The sequence below is a fragment of the Chelonoidis abingdonii genome, chromosome 17 (genome assembly GCF_003597395.2).
Source record: "Chelonoidis abingdonii isolate Lonesome George chromosome 17, CheloAbing_2.0, whole genome shotgun sequence".
Lineage (NCBI taxonomy): Eukaryota > Metazoa > Chordata > Testudines > Testudinidae > Chelonoidis > Chelonoidis abingdonii.
The window spans coordinates 22,914,369-22,936,693 of NC_133785.1; the positions used below are offsets into that span (position 1 = coordinate 22,914,369).

The 22,325-nt window shown below is 42.1% G+C and overlaps 1 protein-coding gene across 2 annotated transcripts in view; it reads left to right on the plus strand.

Annotated features, from left to right (window-relative positions):
• Positions 1–22,325, plus strand: part of SRGAP3 (SLIT-ROBO Rho GTPase activating protein 3) — a 221,875-nt gene that overhangs the window by 31,925 nt on the left and 167,625 nt on the right. The window lies entirely within an intron of this gene.

Genomic DNA, 22,325 nt, shown 5'->3' on the forward strand with positions numbered 1-22,325 from the left:
TGATTACCTTGCTTTGATTTAAATCACCCCACTCCTGGAAATTAGCATTTTTGTTGATATTTGCCGTTCATTTTAAACTAGGATAAAAATGCACTTTATTGAGCTACTAAAAATAAGATTCAAGTCTTATATTTTAGGGTTGGGAGTTATTTCTGTTCTTAAGTTTTTGAACAGAGAATCATACATCCATGACTTTCTCTTTTTTAAAAGAATTATTAAAACAATAAATGTCATTCATGCAAGTGTGTTGTATAATAGAAGCTACATAACTAGGCATAATTTGTGTGGGAGAGGATTCAGTTTCATTGACTATTTTCATATAAAAAATCTTTCAATACTTATGTAACACAGTCAAGGTAAAACTGATCTGTTAAAATTGTTCCCTTACCTGTAACTAGTAATAACAACTTTTGATTATGTTTACTTGTCTCGTTCTCTAAACGGGAATGAAATTGCCGAAGAGACTGAACAATTTCTATTTTGTTTTTTAGTCAGTTGTACTGCTGGTTGAAATGCAGTAGAAGACTGGTCTTTTAATTTCAGTAGGCATTGGGAGTCTTTTCATTGACTTCAGAGGCTTTGAATCAGCCATTAGTATGATACAGCGTTGTGTTTAGATTTCCATCACGTCATTGTTGTTTTTATTAGCATTTATTTTTTGTATTATCGTAACACCTAGGATCCCCAGTTATGGACCAGAACCCCATTGTGCTAGGGTCTGTACAAACAGAACAAAAAGACAACCCCTGCCCCAAACATCAGTAAGTGTAAGACCAGTGATAGCAGAAGGACCAAGACAGATGGCATAATGCAAGGAAACAATGAGACAACTTCAGGGAAATGTTTAAATGTAATCCCTTCCCCTTTTCACAGAAATAAAATAAAAACTATGACAATATTTCTTTTTCAAACTAGGCTTTGTTTGGGGGCAAAAAAACTTTTTTTTTTTTTTTTTTTTTTAAATAAAACCAATATTTTGCACTAAAACTCCTTTACAGTGTTCCTTTAAAAATAAGATTAAAAAAAAAAAGTTTCCAATATTTTCTTTCATACATTTTGTCTTCCTTGGTTTATCTGTCCCTAGCCTGCTGCCTTCCACTGCTTCAGAATGTTACTTAATTAGTTCCCTAAAGGCCATGAGATGTGATTTGCCCAAAAAGGAGAGAGCACAAGGGCATCAAAATGAGTGCAGAGAAAAACCTTGAGTGGTATTTTCTTTGTGTTGTATTAATGTATGAATAAGGGGTTTTTACCTACACATTTTCTAAAATGAAAAATACGACTCTGGAGATGTTTGTTTTTTATTTCACTAAAATTATCCAGCGATGTAGCTTATTTGCAAATATCTATTTTACTTGCAGCTTTCTAAGGAGCCCATTTGTTGGTGTAATCATGTAGACTAGCAGAGTAGTACAGACTTTTTAGCCATGCAGGTGCAGAATTTGTAGTTGCAAGGCACTCCAGGGCTAGTCTATCATGGCAACGCTAAACTGCAGCAGTGCTTTAACGTGCCTTGTGTGGGTGTGGCACATCGCTGGGAGAGAGCTCCCTGATGCTTTAAAAAAGCCCCACCTCAATGAGGGGCGTTGCTCCCAGTGCTGGGGCACTATCTACAATGGCGCTTTACAGCACTGCAACTTGCTGCGCTCAGGGGAGTGTTTTTTCAGACCCCTGAGCGAGAAAGTTGTAGCGTTATTAATTGCCAGTGTAGCCAAACCCTCAGATATCATGGTGAGTGAGGAAAGAGACCCCATAGAGAATAGAATATATCCTATTTCCAAAATGGAGTGGATTATTGGCTCTTTGTTTCATGCTCCCTTGTATCCCCCTAATATAATCTGTGTTTTTGGTGTCCCATTTTGTTTCATTGGAAGAGTCACGGTAAACTGTTGCCACCAGTTCAGTGCAGTTGGTGCAGAGAAAACAGACAAGCACAGTATTGTATTGGGTTGATAGTTTGGCTAGCTGACAATGTAAACATTCAGGTTGGCTCCAGAAAGATTGAACCCTGCCACGCCTAGATGAGTTGGTATCTTTTATTTCAAAACTGCTCATCCATTTTTTATTCCTCTGCCTGTTACCTCATATACTTCAAAACACTGGCAAACTAACCACTTTCCCTTCAGTGGGCCCATTTATCATTTGAATTATTATAATATGAAATCACGAGGGCACCAAAGACTAAAAGACTGCAATTTCTGCAGGCATACTGTTAGGCTTTGTCTACGCTGGCAGCTGACAACTTTTGTCGTTCAGAGGTATTAAAAAAACACACCCCAAAAAACAAAAGTTTTGCCAATGAAAAGTGCCGGAGAGCTCTCTCCTGCTGACAAACAGCGGCCACAGTGCACCTCTTTTCGTGGCACAGTTGTAGTGGCACTGCCATGTCGCTAAAAACTCCATAGTGTAGACACAGCCTTAGACTTACGCCAGTAGGGGACAGGGCTGATACCAGCCAAACCTGATGTTCTTTTGCAAGCCACACTGGTGTCAATATTTGCCTGCGTTAATCGACAGAGTAGCCATCCTTTGCAACACTGTTGTTTACTTAGATTAAAACACTATGAAATTATTTAAAAAAAAAAAATCCTGAAGGATGCCGTAAATCTCCCATCACACTCATTATTGCCTGTTGAATAAAGAAGGGATGTTGGAGTTCTTATTCTGTGCATGATGAGTGGGTTTAATTGTGATGGATGGTGGGTGATGCATTCAGAATGCATCATTCATAGTGGTACGCAAATGGGAAAAACAGGAATGCCTTGGCTCATCCATATGTGCATTTATCATATTGTTTACAGCAGTGGCCATTAATTACACCGGCTGTTTTGCTTTATGTGCTGTGGATGAAATATCATATGGCCTCTGCAACGAGAAATTGCATAATAAACAGAACCTAGTGGCTCTAAGAATAGGCCTGAGCCTAAGGGAAAGTGCAGACTGGGGAGGCAGCTAGACACTCAAGTGAAAATCTGCTACAGAAAACACGTTAATTTTTTCTAGAGTCCAGTTTTATGTCCAAAGGTGATTTAGTGTAAAAGTTCCATTTCACTTGGGATTTCTCCCTCTAAGTAGCTGAAGCGTTGGACTATGGACCAAAGCTGGCTCTAATGTGCGCTGCTGTAGGTTTTGAAGTTACATGAGGTACTCCAGACAGAGATAAGAATTTGATCTCCTGGGTTTAGTCAAGGGGACGAGAGCTGTCTGACTTCCCCTGTCTACACTACCTTAAGATTTTTCTAAAGTCCAAGGCCTTTATAATGCATTTCTTCCTGATCCAATGACATCTCCATTCACTTTAAGAGCAGTATTGTGGGGAATTTGTGGAGCTCCACATCACAGCAATGAAACATTGCTCACTCCATAGTTTTGTTGTCAAAACATGATGACTCCCACCCTAGGAAAGACTCCCATTGACTTTAGTGGCCATTGGCTCAAACAGTATGTTTGTATTCAGGCATTCCTATTACAAGAAGAATGCAGGAATCTCTGTCACAAATCATCGACATGAGTGCTAATATCCTTGTTCTTTCTTGAGAGAGAGCATGTTTTATAGACAGTTACGAAGTAATCCCTCCAGTCCAGGAGACATTGGGGTCAACTTTTTGACTCAGACCTTATCACGAGCCAAACATACATTGGCAAAAGCAGTTCTGCAGCCCAAGTATTCTGTTTTCAGGAGCTGCAACTGAGGTTGAAGCCTCAATAGTGGATGAGAGAGTGATGTTACACCCCATATTCTTTATGGAAATATGCTTATGATATGAATATGGCATAAATGAGATATTTTATGCAAGATGAGTCTTGTATCATCAGAACGGTTATAAATTACTGAAAGTGATTATCCGGTTTGTATACATGTATCCTTTCTGTATCTAAAGTTAGGAATATTGACTAGGTACCGATTACAACTGTGTGTGTATTTGGGAAACACTCACCATACAACAGGCCATCAGCCTTGATGGGCCATTAGGAAGAAACAATAAGACTGTGAAGATTCTAATCTCTCTCCTTCCTGAGAGGGGTCCTGGGACGTAGTTGTGACACTGGTACCACCTGACCTAGTAAACACCATCTTGGCCTTCTAGTAATTTTCCACTAAAAAGAAGGGGAGGTCAAGACTGGGAAACAAAAGATTCCCACCTTATGTACATCTTATTTAAGGCTGATGAGTAAGGCAAAGAGGACTCTTCTCCATTGCCTCTCTGCCCAAGAAGAGACTGCTGAAAGTACCTGAAGAGACGAACTGAGTGGTGGGAAAGGCACGGGCTGAGTCCTGACTAAGACAGGAGTCTAGTCTGTAAAGAGAGAGAACTGGAACTCTGAGCTACAGAAACTCTGCAACTTGCCTAAAACAACATTTAGGGTGAGAAATTATTTCTTGAAATCAGTCTTAAGCTTAAGCTTGGTATGCATGTTTTGTGTTATTTGCTTAGTAATTTACCTTGTTCTGTTTGCTATAATCACTTAAAATCTGTCCTTTATAGTTAATAAGCTTGTTTTTGTTTGTTATTAAATCCAGTTTGTGCAGTTTCTAATGGGGGGGGGGCAGAAGTTGTGCATATCTTCCTCCACCTTGAGGGAGGGGGCAAATTTATGAGCTTAAATTGTTTCAATTTCTCTACAGCGCAAGACTATATTATTTTGCATGTACTTTCCAGATGAGATCTGCACTTGAGTGCTGGGGGATTTCCTAGCTGTCTTGTGATAGAAAGCTGTTTGCAGACTCTGTGTGATTCTACAACGTGTGTGTGTGCGCGCGCGCGGCTGGAGATCCTTATTCAGGAAAACAGGGAGAGGGAGCCCAGGCTAGTGAAGCAGGCAGGCTCAAGTGAAATCCCAGTATATCAGGTGGCATCCCAGAAGGGGGGGGTCGAACCCGTCCCCGAGAGTTTGTCATCATCTTATGGGAAGCTCTGTTAGGTTGGTATGGAAGCATGAGGGCTCCAGAAGTAAGGGAAGACCTGGGCCTTGCTTTATTTCTTGTCATTTGGAGGAGGAGGATTGTGTGAGTGTGAGAAACTAAGCTATGGGAGCATTTCAGCCATGAACAAACTAATTCACATTTGATTAAAAATTTTGGAATCAAACTTGAATTGGACGATCGTCAAAAATGCATCCTCCTCCTAGGTCCATTACATGCTAAACATATAAAAGAGCATTAATAAAATAATAATGTGTTGGACTCAGATTGAAATAAAATATACTTCACATAATGCACTAATGTCTTCCCTGTTATGATGCCAGGATGTCTAACATGGTCCTGAAGAGGTAGCAAATGCAGTTCTAGTAGGGTTATAATTTTTTTTTTTCCAAAGAGAGATCTCCAGATTTGTGGTTTGAATGAGTATCTTATTACTTGCTGAGCTTCCCTCTATTGCTAAGAAGGCACTTAAATTTTTTTCATCGTGTTCCATTTAATCTGATTGATGTACTGCAAGTCCCTCTAAACAGAGTTGTGTGATTCTATTCAGCTGAATAAAACTTAATGGAAATTATAATGCAAATGCTTACTTACGGCCAAATGCTCTGCTTGATCCGCAGTGTAATCCAGCTGATAATTGGAGTGGTGTGTGTAGTTTAGTGTTTAGCAGAAGAGGATTGCATATTTGGGGCTATACTGTGCCTCAGTGTACACATCCATGTAGGGGAGTATGAACCTGTCTTTCACCACTTAGTGAGCTACCTGGATCTTGGTCGTTGGTGCATAAGAGTAAGGGTGTGGTGTCCCAGTGTCTCTCTCAGAAGTGCATTTCAGATACCATCTCTTGTATGCTGTATTGCTGTAGCCATGTTGGTCCCAGCATGTTAGAGAGACAAGGATGGGTGAGGTAATGTCTTTTTTTTTTGGACTGACTTCTGTTGGTGAGACACACAAGCTTTCGAGCTTACACAGAGCTCTTCTATAATGCCATCCCTGGGGCAGACAGGGCTGTGCCTGAAGCCACAGGGTGGCCCTCAGAAAAGTTGCTGCAGTGGAGTGTTCATGTTTCAAAATGACATTCCCATGTTTTCTGGGTAGAACTAAACAGAAGAATCTGATTTTCATGTACCATATTTTTACCAGAGGTGTGTCCAGCAATTTTTTTTGTCTTTTTTAGAGGCATGAATGACTCCCTTCGCCAGGACGTGTTGAGTATAAAGAACTGATATGTTTGTTTGTATTTGGGAACTCAGTTAACTGGGAAAATACCAAAAAGGTGGGTGGAATGGCACAAATGTGAATATTGTGGGGGAAAAAAGTGTTACAGGTTTCATTTCACAGAATTCCCCTCCTCTTCCATTTCATCCTCCCCTTTTCCTCAAGCCTGGGCTTCATCCTGTACATCTTATTCATGAGTGTAAGTCATCGTCATCACTCCCATAACAGCATTGGTCGTTTTTTTCTCATCAGTGATGGTGCCCCATCAGCCAATTGTCTTCACCTCTGATGATTGTATGTCAGTGCTTGAGTCTCTGCAAAGTTCATTCCTGTCCACTCCTTTATGTTGTGAATCCATCTCTTCTTCTGTCTACCTCTTCTTCTCTTCCCCCGTTCTGTCCCTTGGAGGATGATCTTGGATAGGCCAGATCTTGTTACATGGCTGTACCACTTCAGCTTGTGCTTCTTCACAGTCGTCAGCAGGTCTTCATGTGACCCAGCGTTACTTATAAGACTAATCGCACTGATTTTCTACAAGACTACTTGAGTCAGTAAGGATTAGTCACAGAACAGCTGTAGGATTGGGGCCTTATTATTAAATGATTAAATACTTAATAAAGTACTATAATTTTTCGTGGCCGTGTGCAGTCAGTTAAAGAGCCATTCTTTGCCGATGCCAGCTATGTACCTTAAACAAAGGCAAGGCCTGACTCTCATCACCCTTACTCACAATGAGTAGCGCCATACTCTGTGCGTAGTCTCTGGGACCTGGAACAAAGCTCTCCCCTTTTTCCTTTGTCAGTGTACTGCAGATGTCCTCTTCATAGAGAGCATGTCAAGAACAGGACCTATTAGTCTAGTCGAATGTAGCATTTTGTCCTATTTGCATTTATTATTATGTGCTAATTATTCATAGAGATAATTACCCTTTACCAATTCACATTAATTTAGATTGCTTTTGAAAAGCAATCAAGGGGAGCAGTGAGCGATCATACATCAAAGTGATTCAAGATAGGACACAAAAGAAATCAGATACACTTTTATGCAACAAACCATGTAAAATAACGACCAGCTCTTTTGCCAAAGCTGTAATTACTTGAACTCAATTTGATGGTTGACACTCAAGTCCATCTGTCAAATGTGTTCCAGTCTTACAGCCTTTTAATGACAGTCATCTTACTTCTGTATCTTTTTTTAAATGAGGAGAAATGTCTTGCATGAGCAAGTGGTTATGAAAATAGGTACAATGAAATGACCATTAAAAAGCTAGCTGTATAATCCTGGACAAACATGTTTAAGTTCTGAATTGCCTTATTTATCCTAGAGCCACTGGAATTAAGAAATACACCACCCCTTTTGATCTTGGAATGATGGGTGGCTGGTATGAGGCAGGAACCAAATGAACTTTGAAAACTATTTATGATTTTATTTTTTTAATTTATTTTAGTGATGAAAGAGACCAGTCTTTCTGTTGTCCCAGAAAGGAGGGCAGAGCCTATCTAGAACTAAATGCCCCCCACCCCAATCAAGGGAGGAGCCACAAGATCAGGGCTCAACTAATGCTATGGCACAAATTAAAAAAAAAAAAAGAAGAAGAAAGAAACGCAGGTGTGCAGGTTGGCACTGATTGCAACCCCATGAAGTAATTTGAGTGGCCATTGTATTAAATTTGAGTGGTTTATGTGTGATTGTGCCCTGTTCCATGTGGGAGGGTTACCACAGCTCCTACAAGAACTAAAAACAGTAGGAGATGATTAAGGTGATTCACAGATACTAAAGAACTCTAGTTCTGGACTGGTTCACACATACTAGTTCAAAATGAGTTTTCCAGTGACTAGGACATGAAGAAAAGGGTGTTGGATATAAAAGAGTGAGTTTGAAATCTCACAGGACCATCTTTCTGATCCAACAAAGAGAGACCACCTTTTGTCCAAGGGAAGCCCCAACCCTTTTGAAGGGTTGGAAAGACTTTTTGGCTTACTAGGGTCCCATAAATCTGAGGGATGAGTCCTGGTGTATTTAGTGTGCGTTTATATCTGTGTTTTATGTTTTCTCTTTAAGCTTTTACCTTCGGAATGAAGATGCTTGGTTACAAAGAGCTGTGCAATAAATTGTAAGTGCTGACAATACACTGTTCATAGCTATCTGAGAGAAAGCAAAGCACAGGTGCTGGTCTTTAAGCTTGCTGGGAATATCACCATATATATTGGGGAGCTGTGCCCCTTTAAAACCCTTCTCAGGGTGAGAGAGATGAGGGTCTGTGCCCAAGAGACATGATGGCTGGGAGCTGGAAACCTTAAGTTTGTGACCTCAAGAGATAATGTAGGTACATACGATACAGGTGCAGTTATCCTGGAACTGATACACAGCTCATAGGTTTAAAATGAGGGAACTGGATGGGAACAGTAAGCAGAAATCTCTGGACAGCACCCCTGTTCTGCAAAGGAATCCAAGGAGTCAGCGGACCCTGCCCAGATATGTGAGACAAGTAAGGCCCCTGTCGAATTTCCACCTGCTGCACTGATTTATGACCATCTTGGCCAGCGCCAGGAGGAGGCTGATGAGGTGGTCCCAAGACTTTGTGGGGATACAGTTGAGGAATGCATAATGAAAGATACCAGATCAACAGCTGCAGCTTCCTTTGGAGGGACAAACAATGGTGAGGTTTCCATGGTCCTGACAGTCCTTGGATTCTGAGAGACTGCCAACAAGGGTATTAATTACTGCCAGTGATATGGACATCTGTCCACTGGGAACTGGATTGTGACCACAGAATGCCGTTGACATACGATACCAAACAGCCATCAGATGGTAACAATTTTAGGTTGCTATCATCTATGCTGGGATTGAACTAGCAAAATAAAGGTGAAAAGCTCTGTGGCATGAATCATACAGTCCCTTAAATTAATATATAGTAATGCTGAGCTGAAGTGGATTACAGTGGGTGGATGATGATCTGAATGCCAAATGCAATGAGATGAAAGCAAAAAAGCCTCAGAACCCCAGGAAAAGGGCAGTGATGGAATCAGACAAGTTTTATGATTAAGTCAAAGAACAGAGAGAGCAATAAAGGAATTTTGGTACAATCTTAATACTGCAATGGGCATGCACACATCAGAAGGGAGGAAAAGACACGCTTGGCTTCTTAAATGTATTGTGTGCTTGAACAATACAAGAGTTTCTGTTTTAAACCCGGTGAGATAAATATCCTCAATTTTTTGCATGAGTTACAAATTACCTTTCTGAAAGATTTCTATCAATATTTGGTGAAGGACAATCATATCTGGAAATATTGACCAATGTTTGCTATTGACAGAAAGCACAAATCAACTTTTAGTGTGAGTATTTGAGAAGACAGATGGCTCTTGTACATAATGTAAATGCCCAAGTCAGACTAGATACAGTTTCCTGATTAATTTTGCTGGAGTTGATGAGATTCCGGTAACTGAAAATAAAGTTCCCATTATCAAGTGAATGTGAGTGTCTTGGTTAAGCTGGGAATCCTTTGATTCAGTGTTACTTGGATTAGTCACAGATAATGTGGTGTGTCAGTAGATACATAGTGGATATGTTGCTCAAATTGGTTCAGTGTACTGTGTTGCAAATCATTAATATGCTGTAATATTGTAACACATTCCATATTAATTCCTGGCTGCTTAATAGATAATCCCGCTAAGTTTAATTGTGCAGTACTTCCTATTTGCATTTGACAGAAGAAAGATGAAGTTGAGAAAGAGCTTTCTGAAGCTGTGCATTATACTAGGAAATGTGCTTCTTATTCACCCGTCTTGGACTTAAAAAAACAACAACATTCAATAGTAATTTGATTTTTATTCCCTTTCTCCTAACAATCCTACCACTAATGAAGGTTCGTAAACATGAACAAAACTGCACATGCACGTGAGGTGCAATCATAGCATGTGTTCCAGTTTTGTTGGTATAGCGCCTAGTATTAAAATCTACAGAACAGAATGGGGAGACCTCAATTTCCTATAATAATTCGCAACTCTAAAAATGCTATAAATTTTAAGCTGTTTAAATGGCGAAGAGAGACAAAGGGGGAGAGGAATTATCTTTTATTGGACCAACTTCTGTTGGTGAAAGACAAGCTTAGCTCTTCTTCTGGGAAAGGAATTCAGAGTGTCACAGCTAAATACGAGCTGGAATAGATTGTTTAGCATAAGTAGATAACTTGACTGGTCACTTGAAATGTGTGTTAAGTGACCAGTTAACACTTGTCATGGGTGGAGGGATGGGAACGGACACAACCAAAGTCACGCTCAGAGAGTAGAACCAATGGCAACTTGAGTGGAGGAATTTATAAATAAGGGTGGGAGCCAGTCTGAAGGATTCAGAGGTGAAACAGTGCAAGGACCAGAAGTCTTCTGTGATGATTATGTTCAAGGGACTCTGCCAGTTCTGCTGGATTTAGGTTGTAGGCTCCCTCACCCCACTGGAGAGGAAGAGGACTAGAATTGTGGCTAGCTGTGCAAATTGCGGACTGCCCTTGCAGAGACTCGAAGGGAGTTTGAAGGAGACCGTGTGACAGCTACTTGTTCTCAGACTTCAAGACTGTATCTATCGACACACACACACACACACACACACACACACACACACACAACTGGAACACATGCCATGATTGCACCTCACATGCATGTGTAATTTTGTTCCTGTTTACAAAACCTTAGCGATTGTGTCATTCCTCTCAGAAATTTAACTCTGTATAATATATTTATATCTCAAAGTCCTGAAAAGACTCAGCTTTGGTCTGTATCAAAGCAGAAAAGTGAACTGAGGTACTGGAAAGGGAAAGAGATACTATGCCTGATGTTAACACATCGCCTTCTCCATACCCGTTACATTAGCATCTGACATCTTGCAAACCACTAGACCAGAGTCTAAGGGTTTATGTCATTTGGAAGCGGGATAATCAAAGTGCTTTCATAGGGAATGAAGCATCAGATTTCTAGCTAGCCATTTTCAAAATAGCAGCTACTAATATCAGGTTGGAACTGAAGTAGAATATCACAAGATGGTCATCAAGGTGGTGAGATTTCAAGATTTTCTATAACTTGATGTGCCCTACCTAAAGATAAGGGGCCTGTTCCCACAAAATGTGAGCGCTCTCAGCCCTCCCGTAACTTCCTTTTGGAGCTGAGGCCTCTTGTCACATGGCAGCATCAGCCTGAAAGGTTGCATGACACAGGAGAGCTGGGATTCGCATCCTTTTCATTGGTTCATGAGACAGAGGGCTTTTTAAACCTGTCACTGGTCCTTGTGTCTAGAAGTGGTCTTTTGGCACTGGTCCAGGGCTGAATATATTGTCGTTAGTCCCAGACTGTCAGACCAGTGTACTTTTCAGTCTGCTTTAGTACTTTATTACTATCCATATGTGAACAAGACTAGCAGTGAGCCTTCTGCACTCTTTCCTTTGGATTTCCATGGTAGCCATAGGTGAGGAGCCATTTCTTATTCTGAGGGTATTCATAGAAATGTATGGCACGAGAAAATACAAGGAAACCATCCTCCACCCATTGTTTGTTCATCAAGGCACTGATTTGACAGACACATCAGGGAAAGCAGTTATGTGTATCAGCTGGAGACAGGATCAGAATAAAGCATCAGTAAAAACAGATCATGAAGAGTCACCAAACATTTGATCAACTGGCATAACTTGCTGACAGGACTGGGTGGCCCAAAGAACCAGGGCCATAGTAACAAGAACTTGCTACTTAAAATTTATTTCAGGTCCTGTAGCTGTCACTGTTAAATATGGAGAGTAGGAGCTGAGATGTCAGCATCTCATTACAGGAAGTGTGATGGAGATTGGCAGAATGCACAGGGCTCCAACTGGCAATGACCACTGACAATTCAAGAAGATAGTCTCACCTCCACCTTTAATAATGTGAGAAGGGATTGCTCCCTTTGTGGGGCCTATAGGCATAATGATGAAATGTTTATATTATGGTTATATCTATCTCCCTGCTGTTACCACCTGGTAAAACCCATAAAGTACCTGGTTTGAGAGAAAATTCAAAGTGATCTGGAGAAATGGTCTGAAATCGATAGGGTGAAATTCAATAAGGACAAATGGAAAGTACTGCACCTAGGAAAGAATAATCAGTTAAAGAAATACAAATGGGAAACGACTGCATAGGAAGAAGTAGTGCAGAAAAGGATTTGGAAGTTATAGTAGATCAAACTAAAATGTGAGTCAACAGTGTAATACTTCTTGCAAAAAATCCCCACCAAAACGTGAATATCATTCTGAGGTCTATTAGTAGGAGTGTTATAAGCAAGAAGTAATTCTTCCACTCTATTCAACACTGATAAGGTCTCAGTGAAGTACTGTGTTCAGTTTTGGGCACCACAATTTGAGAGAGATGTGGAGAAATTGGAGAAAGTCCAGAGGAGAGCAAAAAAAAATGATTTGTGTTCTCAAAAACATGACCTATTAGGAAAAAGTGAAAAAACTCAGTTTGTTTAGTCTGGAGAAGAGAAGACAGAGCAGGAACATATCAGTCTTCAGGTACGTAAAAGATTGTTATAAAGTGTTCTCCTTTTCCACTGAGGACAGGATGAGAAATGAGCTTAAATTGCAGCAGGGGAGATTTAAGTTAGACATTAGGAATAACATCCTAACTATAAGGTTAGTTAAGCACTGGGACAAATTACCCAGGGAGGTTGTGGAATCTCCATTATTGGAGGTTTTTAATAACAGGTTAGACAAACTGTTTAGATAATACTTAGTCCTGCCTCAGTGCAGGGGACTGGACTAGATGACCTATTGGGTCCCTTCCAGTCCTGCATTTCTATGATTAACAAAGACAAGTTTAAAATTTAAAGTTCAGCGAGTTTAAAGGGGCAGATGGCTGCTGCCAAGGAGGAAATCTACAAGATTTACAGCAAATATTGGCCATCAGCCACTGACTAACCTGATCTAGAATGCCTGATCAAAGCCCAACTGAGTGTATCAAAATTTTTTTGATTTTGGGGTATTAGACTTTGTGCTTGTTTGGAGTTAGGATTTCCATTCTTACACCCCAGTGATCCCCTGGCATTGGGGAGCAAGAATGCATGCAGAGGCTGAGTTCTGGAAACAAATGCAAACTGGAGTTCTCTTAACTTTGCATGTTACCCTCTTGATGCACATTGTGGGGGAAACTGGCAGGAAGATGTGTTGTGGTTAAACAGTCAGACCTCACTCTCCTCTCCACAGTCTTCAGAAGGCTGCTCCTTCCAGACACTAACCTGATAGGTGCTTTTTAGCCTCAGAAACATGCCCTTGCTGTTAACATCAAGGGGATCTCAACTCCCAGTGAGGCTGGAGGGTGCTTGGGATCTAGGCGGCAGCAATTTATTTATGAAACACTCCCACAAAAGCATGGGGGAAGAGTGGTGGAGAGTGGTGAGCCACACAAAAGGTCTCAAAACAGCAGACTGAGGTCAGTGAAGTTTTTTGTAATATATTTACTGAATAATCATACAAACCACAGGAGAAATATGAGGGTGGAGAGAGGAGAGTACATTTCGTGCGTGGGAATTTATGAATTGTTTAGTGCCAGGGAATAGGTTGTTTAGGGAGGAAATTTCTTTGGTTTGTGTGCTAAAACTAAATCATTGCTGACAGGGATGCTGACCTGAATTTCAAACAGATCTAGGCCTGTAGAGTAGGTAGCTCTAAAGAGACCCGTATGTGGCATGTAATACAGAGATGAGAATACAGAAGGGAGAGGCTGAAGTGGCCAAATTCAGAGTTTACACACTTAGCATTTTAGTTTGTTTGGATCCAGAGTTTTTTGGCTTGCTCCTTATAAAGGCGGTCATGGGAACCATTTGTGAAATTCCCAACTGGGTTTGTATTTCGAATGCCCCCAAAATTCAGTGATGATGAGATTTAGGGCTTTGGTTCAGGCCTGTCTTGAGTACACAGTATTGATGTTTCAGGTTTCAGATTTTGAATGCCATTGAAGTGAATTCAGGCCATGTGATTATGGAATTAAGTGAGGAAAGTTCAAGGAGCAGAGCAGGAAAATGATGGTGGTATGAGGCACCTTGAGGATACGCAGTTCCGTGAATGGCGCTCACCCAGTGGGAAAGTGATCAGTCTCCCAAAGACAGATTAAAGATGGTACCCGGAGAATTGCGTTGAGAACAGGGACTGAGCCTTCTGTAATTCTGCTTACAGGAATAAATGATAATAGAGAGGCAACCAGTGAGACACAAAAAGTAGCTCAGACTTCAAGTCAAAGAGAAGAGTTGTGAAATGTAGTCTTCGGGGAAGTTTCTACTTGTTGGTAGAAGTGAAACATTCACACACAAGACCTTGGGATGACCTTGGCCAGTCAGTATCAGTCAGAAGCTTTAGGATTAATAAAAATGTGGAGGAGGAGGATGATGATGATTGATTTCTAGGGGCCACCTGATTAGTATAGAAAAGATGGGCTGCATTTCTGTTTTTTCAAAAAAGAGTAAGATTTTCAAACTAGGAAAAAAAAATGGCTTAGAGGCATAGAGAGATGCAAACAACTGTCCATACAAATAACTAGCACTGGTGGAATATGAAATTAAAAAAACACTGACTAATTTGCTATGAATAATGCTGAGCTTGGCTTACTGTTATTCACTAGGTCCTATTCCTGGGTATTTGACAACCAGCAGCTATTCATAAAATGTTTGTGAATCCCACAGTTTCTTGAACCTTAGCACACAAATGATTATAGCTCAACAGAATCTGGCACAACTGGAGGATTCATATTAAAATTATATTGATTATCTAGGAACAAAGACAAAATGCCTACAAAGTAATTTGATTTATTTTTCACACTTAATGCCTTCTCCATGTTTGCTGTCTCCTGCCCCGCAGGTGGAGGAAAAAATGAATTTTCTTGTGGACTGCAGTTAGCGTATCTCCTTCTTAATTCTGTGGGATAGAAACATGGGACCAGGTTCTCTGCTGGGGAGTGGGCATGGAGGGGAGTATTAAAAACATATGGTTCCCCAAATTCTTTTTGCCATCCCCTGCACAGGTTCTGCTCTAACAGATGCTAGCTGGAAACTGCCCCAAGGAGCAGTCTGCTATTTGAGAATAGCTAGACTGCAGCAGTATGCTGGCAACACAATCTCCTTGCCCAGCACACCCCGCTTCACCAGTAGTGGTGTGAAAGCTGGCTACCCTGGTTCTACGCCAGCTGAGGTGTCTCCCCCCCCGCATCCCATGATAGTGAAATTTTCAGCTGGGGAGATTCAGCCAGTTTCTGGCTCCTTTGTACTGCTGGAGTGGCAGAAAGGGAATGGATCACAAGGGAGAATCTGGCTCCTGAAATGCAAAAGGAAAGTGCAATGTCTCCAAGACAAATGCTGGCAGCATACGCTATGTAAAGAGGTTGCTTAATGAGAGTCACATGTTTGAATGATAAACATGGTATTTTTAGAAGCAAAGAAATGTGGTTGAACCAGGAACATGGGTTTTTAAATAGGTGAAGGACAATGCTGAGTCAACAGAGAGAAGAGATATAAATATTCTGGTTGATGCAGTAGGTATAGCTTGGATAGCAATTAAAGGCGTTGGATGAAGTCGAGTGATTCTTGGATGGCACGAAAGACCTCCAGGGCATTTTAAAAAGGTATGAAGAAACTCCTTTTCAGATTGAGAGGCCCAGAACCGACGCCAACAGGGACATTACCAAGATATAAATCATGTAGTTAAACAAGTGTTTTCCACACTTATGATAACTTACTAGAACAATGAAACTGTGGGCGAATCACATTTACTTGCCCTTCACTCAGTCTGGTCAGTTTCACTTGCTGGTTCTAGTGCAATAATATGATATTGTTGTGAATGGGTTTCTAACATTGCAGGGGAATGTGCTGAATAATAATAAACCCCAGGTTTTAATGGATTTTTAAAACACAAAATTCTATGACAACATTTCTATTAATTTTTAATCTAAATGCTGAGGCTAACGGATCCGAGGGTATGTCTGCACTGCAGCTGGGAATGTGTTTGAACAGGGAGCTTGAGATAGTGTGCTAATGGTAGCCGTATAGTGGGGGATAAAATGGGTGCCAGCTTGGGCTAACCACCCAAGTATGTATCCGATGGATCTGGGTGGATTTGCCCTCAGACGGCAAGCTGATCTTGCTACTCCGGCTGGCTACACTGCTATTTGCAGCAAGCTTGCTTGAGCAGATCTAGTGCATCTGTCTACCCGAGCTGGAAAGCACACCCCCAGCTGCAATGTAGACATATCCTGAGAGGGAGCCAGAACATGCCCTCAGTTATAGCCATGTTACCTCAGTGTTCATCAAGTCTCTCTCAGATATTGTCTTTCCAGTCAATATCTGAGAGAGACTTGAAACAGCTGATAAGGAAGGTGGCAGGTTTCCAAGTCACTGCTGAATTGTAGAGGATCCTGTAGGCCTGTTGCTGTTGTGAATCTAATCCAAGGGCAGGCAAACTTTCTGGCCTGAGGGTCACATGGGGTTTTGTAAATTTTGTATGGAGGGCCGGTTAGGGGAGGGGGTCATGGCCCAGCCTCCACTGCCTATCTGCCCCCCCCCCCAGACCCTGCCCCATCCAACCCCCTCGTTCTCTGACAGCCCCCCGGAACCCCTGCCCCGTTCACACACTCCTGTCCCCTGACTGCCTCTAGACCCCCGCTGCCCCATCCAACCACCCCTTCTCCCTGCCCCCAGGGGACCCCTGCCTCCATTCAACCCCTTGTTCCCCTGACTACCACCCCAACTTTCTTACCTTCTGTCCAACCCCCTTGTTCCATGCCCCCCACTCCCTGCCCCCTTACTGCGCTGCCTGGAGCACCGGTGGTTGGCGGTGCTACAGCCACGCTGCCGCCGCCACCATGCAGCACAGAGACTGGGTCGAGCCAGGCTCTGTAGCTGTGCAGTCTGAGGAGCTCACAGCCCTGCCGCCCAGAGCATTGCACCGGTGGCGGAGCAAGCGAGCTGAGGTTGTGGAAGAGGGGGAAGTGCTGGGAAGGGGCTAGGGCTAGCCTCCTCGACCAGGAGCTCAGAGGCCAGGCAGGACAGTCCCATGGGCCGGATGTGGCCGGCGGGCTATAGTTGCCCACCTCTGATCTAATCTGAAGAAACAGACCAGAATTTGGATCACTTCGCTGTTTTCGATGAGTAGATAATGCTAAATGAGGTTGATGTGGGAGAATGCTCTACACTGGAATACATGGGATATCCTGCTTCATTAGCTCTGGTTGCTCATCAGGGCAGCACTGCTTGCAACCGCAAGCAATGGAAGAGTTTGACATTAGGAAGTCGAGAATGCGAAGGGGATACTGAACACTGAGGGATGTTGCAAAGAGCCGAAAAGCTTGAAATCCATCCTGGCTTAAACCAAAAGAGAAAAAGGACGTGCAGTTTAATGGCACTTGATTCTACAACCTTCTGTTTCTTAAACAGAGAGAGTCAGTGAGGCTACTCACGTGAGCGAGGGTTGCAGGACAGAGCATTACATCTGTAACTTGTGTCACGGCCACAAGTGTACTAAGCCCAGATCCTCAAAGGTACCTAAGTACCTAATTCCCATTGATTTGAATGAGAGCTAGAGGCCTGAACACCTTTGAGGATCTGGGCCCTGGTACCCAATGCCCCAGTCACCTGTGAAGTGGCTAGTAGTTTGCTGTGATGCAGACGCTACAGCCAGACCAGCAGTGAAAAGGATGACTAGGGCTGTGAAAAGCAGTAAGCAGGAGGTTTTTTTTTTTTAAAAAAAAATGAAAGCACTTAGGGAGAGGACTGGGAGATGCATGAGCAGCAAAACAAGGTGGCGTACTGAAGCCCAGATAACTGGGAATAGTTCAACAAGCCTTTTCCGCCTGTCTTTGCAGTGAAGAAGGCGGCAAAGGAAGGCACTAACTGCTCCCGTTTAAAAATGGGAGTCGGAAGTTGGAGACTGTGGATAAGGAACGATCGAATTGTGATACATTTTGCAGCTGTCTTTATAGAAGTCAGAGAGCTGCCTTAAGGAATAGCTCACATTTCCTGCTGTAGTTGGGGGAAGGCATATGAAAGCAGAAATGGTTTTGAAGAATTACTTAAAGCAGGCAAAGCACTGGGTCCAGATAGCAATAGGTCTTGGAGTTCTTACTGAGATTAGGACGGCAATGATTGTAATTAGGGATATAAATATTGTTTTAAAAGTTAACCATTTAAATAAAATATTTGTAATTGTTTAAATGGTTAACCTATTAAAGGGCCGGTGAGGCCGACAAGGCCGGCAGGGAAGGGGTTGCTGGGCTGACTGGCCCACGGGTTAACGGTTAAGGTGGGTTAACCGGTAAGACTAATGCTTACCGGTTAACATTTTACATCCCTAACTGTAATGTTAACTGATATTCTTGGGAGGTCTAACCCCTAGGTGAGGTTACTGAGCCCTGGAAAGCACAGGTAATGTATGCAGACTTGTGTCCTTCCCTCCTCCTGTGCTGAAACTTCATTTCTAGGAGCTTGCTCTCTGCTGAAGGCCCCTGTCATTTTGTGCTCAGTTCCTGTTATAGTGGAGTGCTCTTATGAAAACCTTGAGTTTTATTCTTTTTGTCATTTGTTGTTTTTCCCTAAATCTAAAATCAGTCATTCAGTATCTGGCTTATTTTTGTGCGTGGTAATGCATACCAGCAAACGGTGCAGGCAAGGCGGGCTAGCTTGATGCAATCACCTTAACAATGCTGGCCTTGTACTTAAGGCACAGAACTGGGAGTCAGGAGATTTGGGTTTCCTTCCTGTATCTTCCACAGAATTTCCCTTTGACCATGGAAGTCACTAATGGCCTGATTTTTAAAAATTTTAACAGGATCAAATACATGTGTATTTGCGAGTGTCTACAGTACATAAAATTTGTGTGGCTAGTTGGAGTGTGCTGCTGTTGTGACTAATGATTGCATCTGTAAGTACAGTATCTGATTTATGCATGTGGTCATGGTAAAACCTGACTTGTGTCTGTGTGTGTGTGTGTGTGTGTGTGTGTGTATATATACTTTTTGTGCTAACATCTGCATGTTAACTTTTTGAAAACTAAGGCCTCTGTGCCTCAGTATCCCCACTTGTAACATGGGGACAAGAGCATCTGCCTCAGAGGGATGTTGTGAGGCTTAACTAATGTCTGTAAAGCACTTTGAGCTCCTTGGATGGAATAGTAATGAATGTAGTGTTTTTTTTTGTGGAGCTGAGCACATGCTAAAAACAAGAACCTAAGCAAAGAGAGCTGGTGGAAGGGATACTGGAGAGTGGACTCATGGACTGCTGTAAACTGATGGCGCTGTGGGAAGTTGTGACGGCAATTGGGGAAATAAAAGAAAAATAGCATTTGATAATTGTCCTCATTAAAAATTATCTAGGTGAACAGATAAGTAATGTAGGGTGTCCTGTCTGTCTGAAGGAAAGCTTATTGATACAATCATTCTCTTTCCTCTCCTAGGGGCAGAAATCTACAGCCCTATCTTATTAATAAGTATACAATTCTGCGACTTTAATGAACCTCCATGACTTTTTTGGCTTCAGCCCCCACTGCAGCAGTGGGGCTGTCAGACCTGGCGGATGTGGCGGGGGGTGGGGCTTCAGCCCCTACCTCACATTTTTAGTAAAAGTCGTGGGCTTCCATGAATGTTTGTTGTTTACCCGCAAGGTGTCTGTGACTTTTACTAAAAAATGACAAAATCTCAACTTTACTTATTAACGAATCAGAGAGACTAGAGATAGGAGTCCATCCATCCCCTTAGCCTGTGCAGGGTTTTCATGGCAATGTCCGTCCTAGTGCTTTGTCCAATCTAGTTTTAAATGACTCAAGTGATGGGGTTTCCATCAGCCTCAGTTTTCACTTCTTTGATTATGGCCTAAAATGAAATCTCCGTATTTAAAATAATCACCATGTGGCCTCTTCATTTGCCCTCATCTGCTCCTACTAGTACCTTCTCCCTCAGCTATTAGAAATATTGGATGAAATTCTGGCCCTATTGAAGTCAATGGGAAGGATTTCACCCATTGGGTAGAACAGTCAAACACTGACACATTTTCAGCCGCTGCTTCTTTGTGCTAATGTTAATTGATTTTTTTGGAGCAGTAGCAGTCACCAAGATTGGTGTCTTCCCTCCCACTCTTTCAGTCACCTGTTAAATGTAATGCTGGCATGTTGGGCATTTGCCCCTGTTGGACATTCTGCAAAATAATAGCTGACGTGACTCAGCATTTCTAATTCTCTCCCTCGGGTGGTACTCGGAGTAATCCTAACGTTAAGGTGTAGGAAGAGAATGGGCAGTTACTTGGTTACTAACAGAAATAGATATGTAATGATGGTGTTTCTGTTGACATGCAAAAGGTTATATTGACTGCCTGTTTTGGCATTGGGTAGGAATTCCTCCTTCCCTCCCAAGTCATATTGGCAGGTTCCTTGAGGTTTCTCAGTTTTCCTCTGGCACTCTGAATGGATCATATGTTAGAAGAAGGTGGGCACATGATCATCCTTGATTGGTGAGGGGTGCAGGTTGTGTTAGATCTTTATCCCTCCTGTCTTTTTCTCCCTGGTTGAATGAATTTCAAATGGTGGTCAGCTCACTGCAGCTTCTCTTGTTGACATCTGTGCAGTTTGCATCTTGGGTTTATCTGATCAGAGACAAAATCAGGAGTAATTAGTAATCTGCTACAAGGAGGAGTTTGGGGATGATGCAGACCAGATACAAGACACACCCGAGGTCAGATTCTTCTCTGATTTGCAAATGGTGCAACTCCATTGTGACCCATGGGTTTGCATAGGTGTAGAATTTAGACAATCATGTATGCAGACAACAAGCAGTCAGAACAAAGCTGTTGCAATGAGCATGGAAGTTCCTGGGATTGTTTTCTTTGCCTTACTTTAGATGTACAGTCCAGCTACACTACCTGAAAAATAGCCTAACTAAAAAGAGAGAAGGAATGAGAGAGATGAAAAAGGAAGGGTCTCTGTCACAGTACCAAATTCCAGGGCTACTTTTATGTGTGTGGGGCTCCCACTGAAACTGTGTTCAGACTCAAGGCAAGAATTGGAATGTTTATATGGTGGCTCAGATATTTTTTTTTTTTTTTTTTTTGTAATGGAACTTCATTAATTCCTTGACCCTTGTTGTAGTGCTTAGACGTTCAATCAAATTGAGGCCTCTTTGTCTAGGCACCGTACAGATAATTAGTAAATGACAGTCCCTTTGATACCAAAGAATTCAGGGATGAAGAGGTTAATCGAGTAATTCTGATCTACAGTTGTGCAGAAGTTTTCAAAAGTGATCATGAAATTCAGGTTTAATGGTATTTTCAACACTCAAAGTATCATAGGCTATGATAGACAAAAGGAAGTGGGTTTTCTTTTTAAAGCAATAGTTTAACAAGATGAATAGTACCTGGCCCATCCTGTCTTCCTCACTGAGTGATACCAAAGCCTGATAACAATACACGGAAGTGACAAAGTACCCAGAGATAAAGTATAAGCAAGTTGAATGCAATAAAATAATCAAGGGTTTGACTTCAGAGGTGCTGAACACCTGCTGTTCCTGGTTACTGCACCTGGAGCTGGGGGTGCTGAACACTTTGGCAAGCTGAGCTCTTCGTGCCTTCTAAAGATATAAACTATATGCAGCACCTTTTCCGAGTGGCCTCAGCCCAACCCTTGAATTTGTACACCCAATTACAGCTAGATGCGGAACTGACTTACAACTGCAAATCTGAGTGTTTTTCATAGAATATCAGGGTTGGAAGGGACCTCAGGAGGTCATGTAGTCCAACCCCCTGCTCAAAGCAGGATCAATTCCCAACTAAATCATCCCAGCCAGGGCTTTGTCAAGCCTGACCTTAAAAAGCTCTAAGGAAGGCGATTCCACCATGTCCCTAGGTTACCCATTCCAGTGCTTCACCACCATCCTAGTGAAAAAGCTTTTTCCTAATATCCAGCCTAAACCTCCCCTATCATCTGGTACCACTGAGAACAGTCTAGATCCATCCTCTTTGGAACCTCCTTTCAGGTAGCTGAAAGCTGCTATCAAATCCCCCCTCATTCTTCTCTTCTGCAGACTAAACAATCCCAGTTCCCTCGGCCTCTCCTCATAAGTCATGTGCTCCAGCCCCCAATCATTTTTGTTGCCCTCTGCTGGGCTCTTTCCAATTTTTCCACATCCTTCTTGTAGTGTGG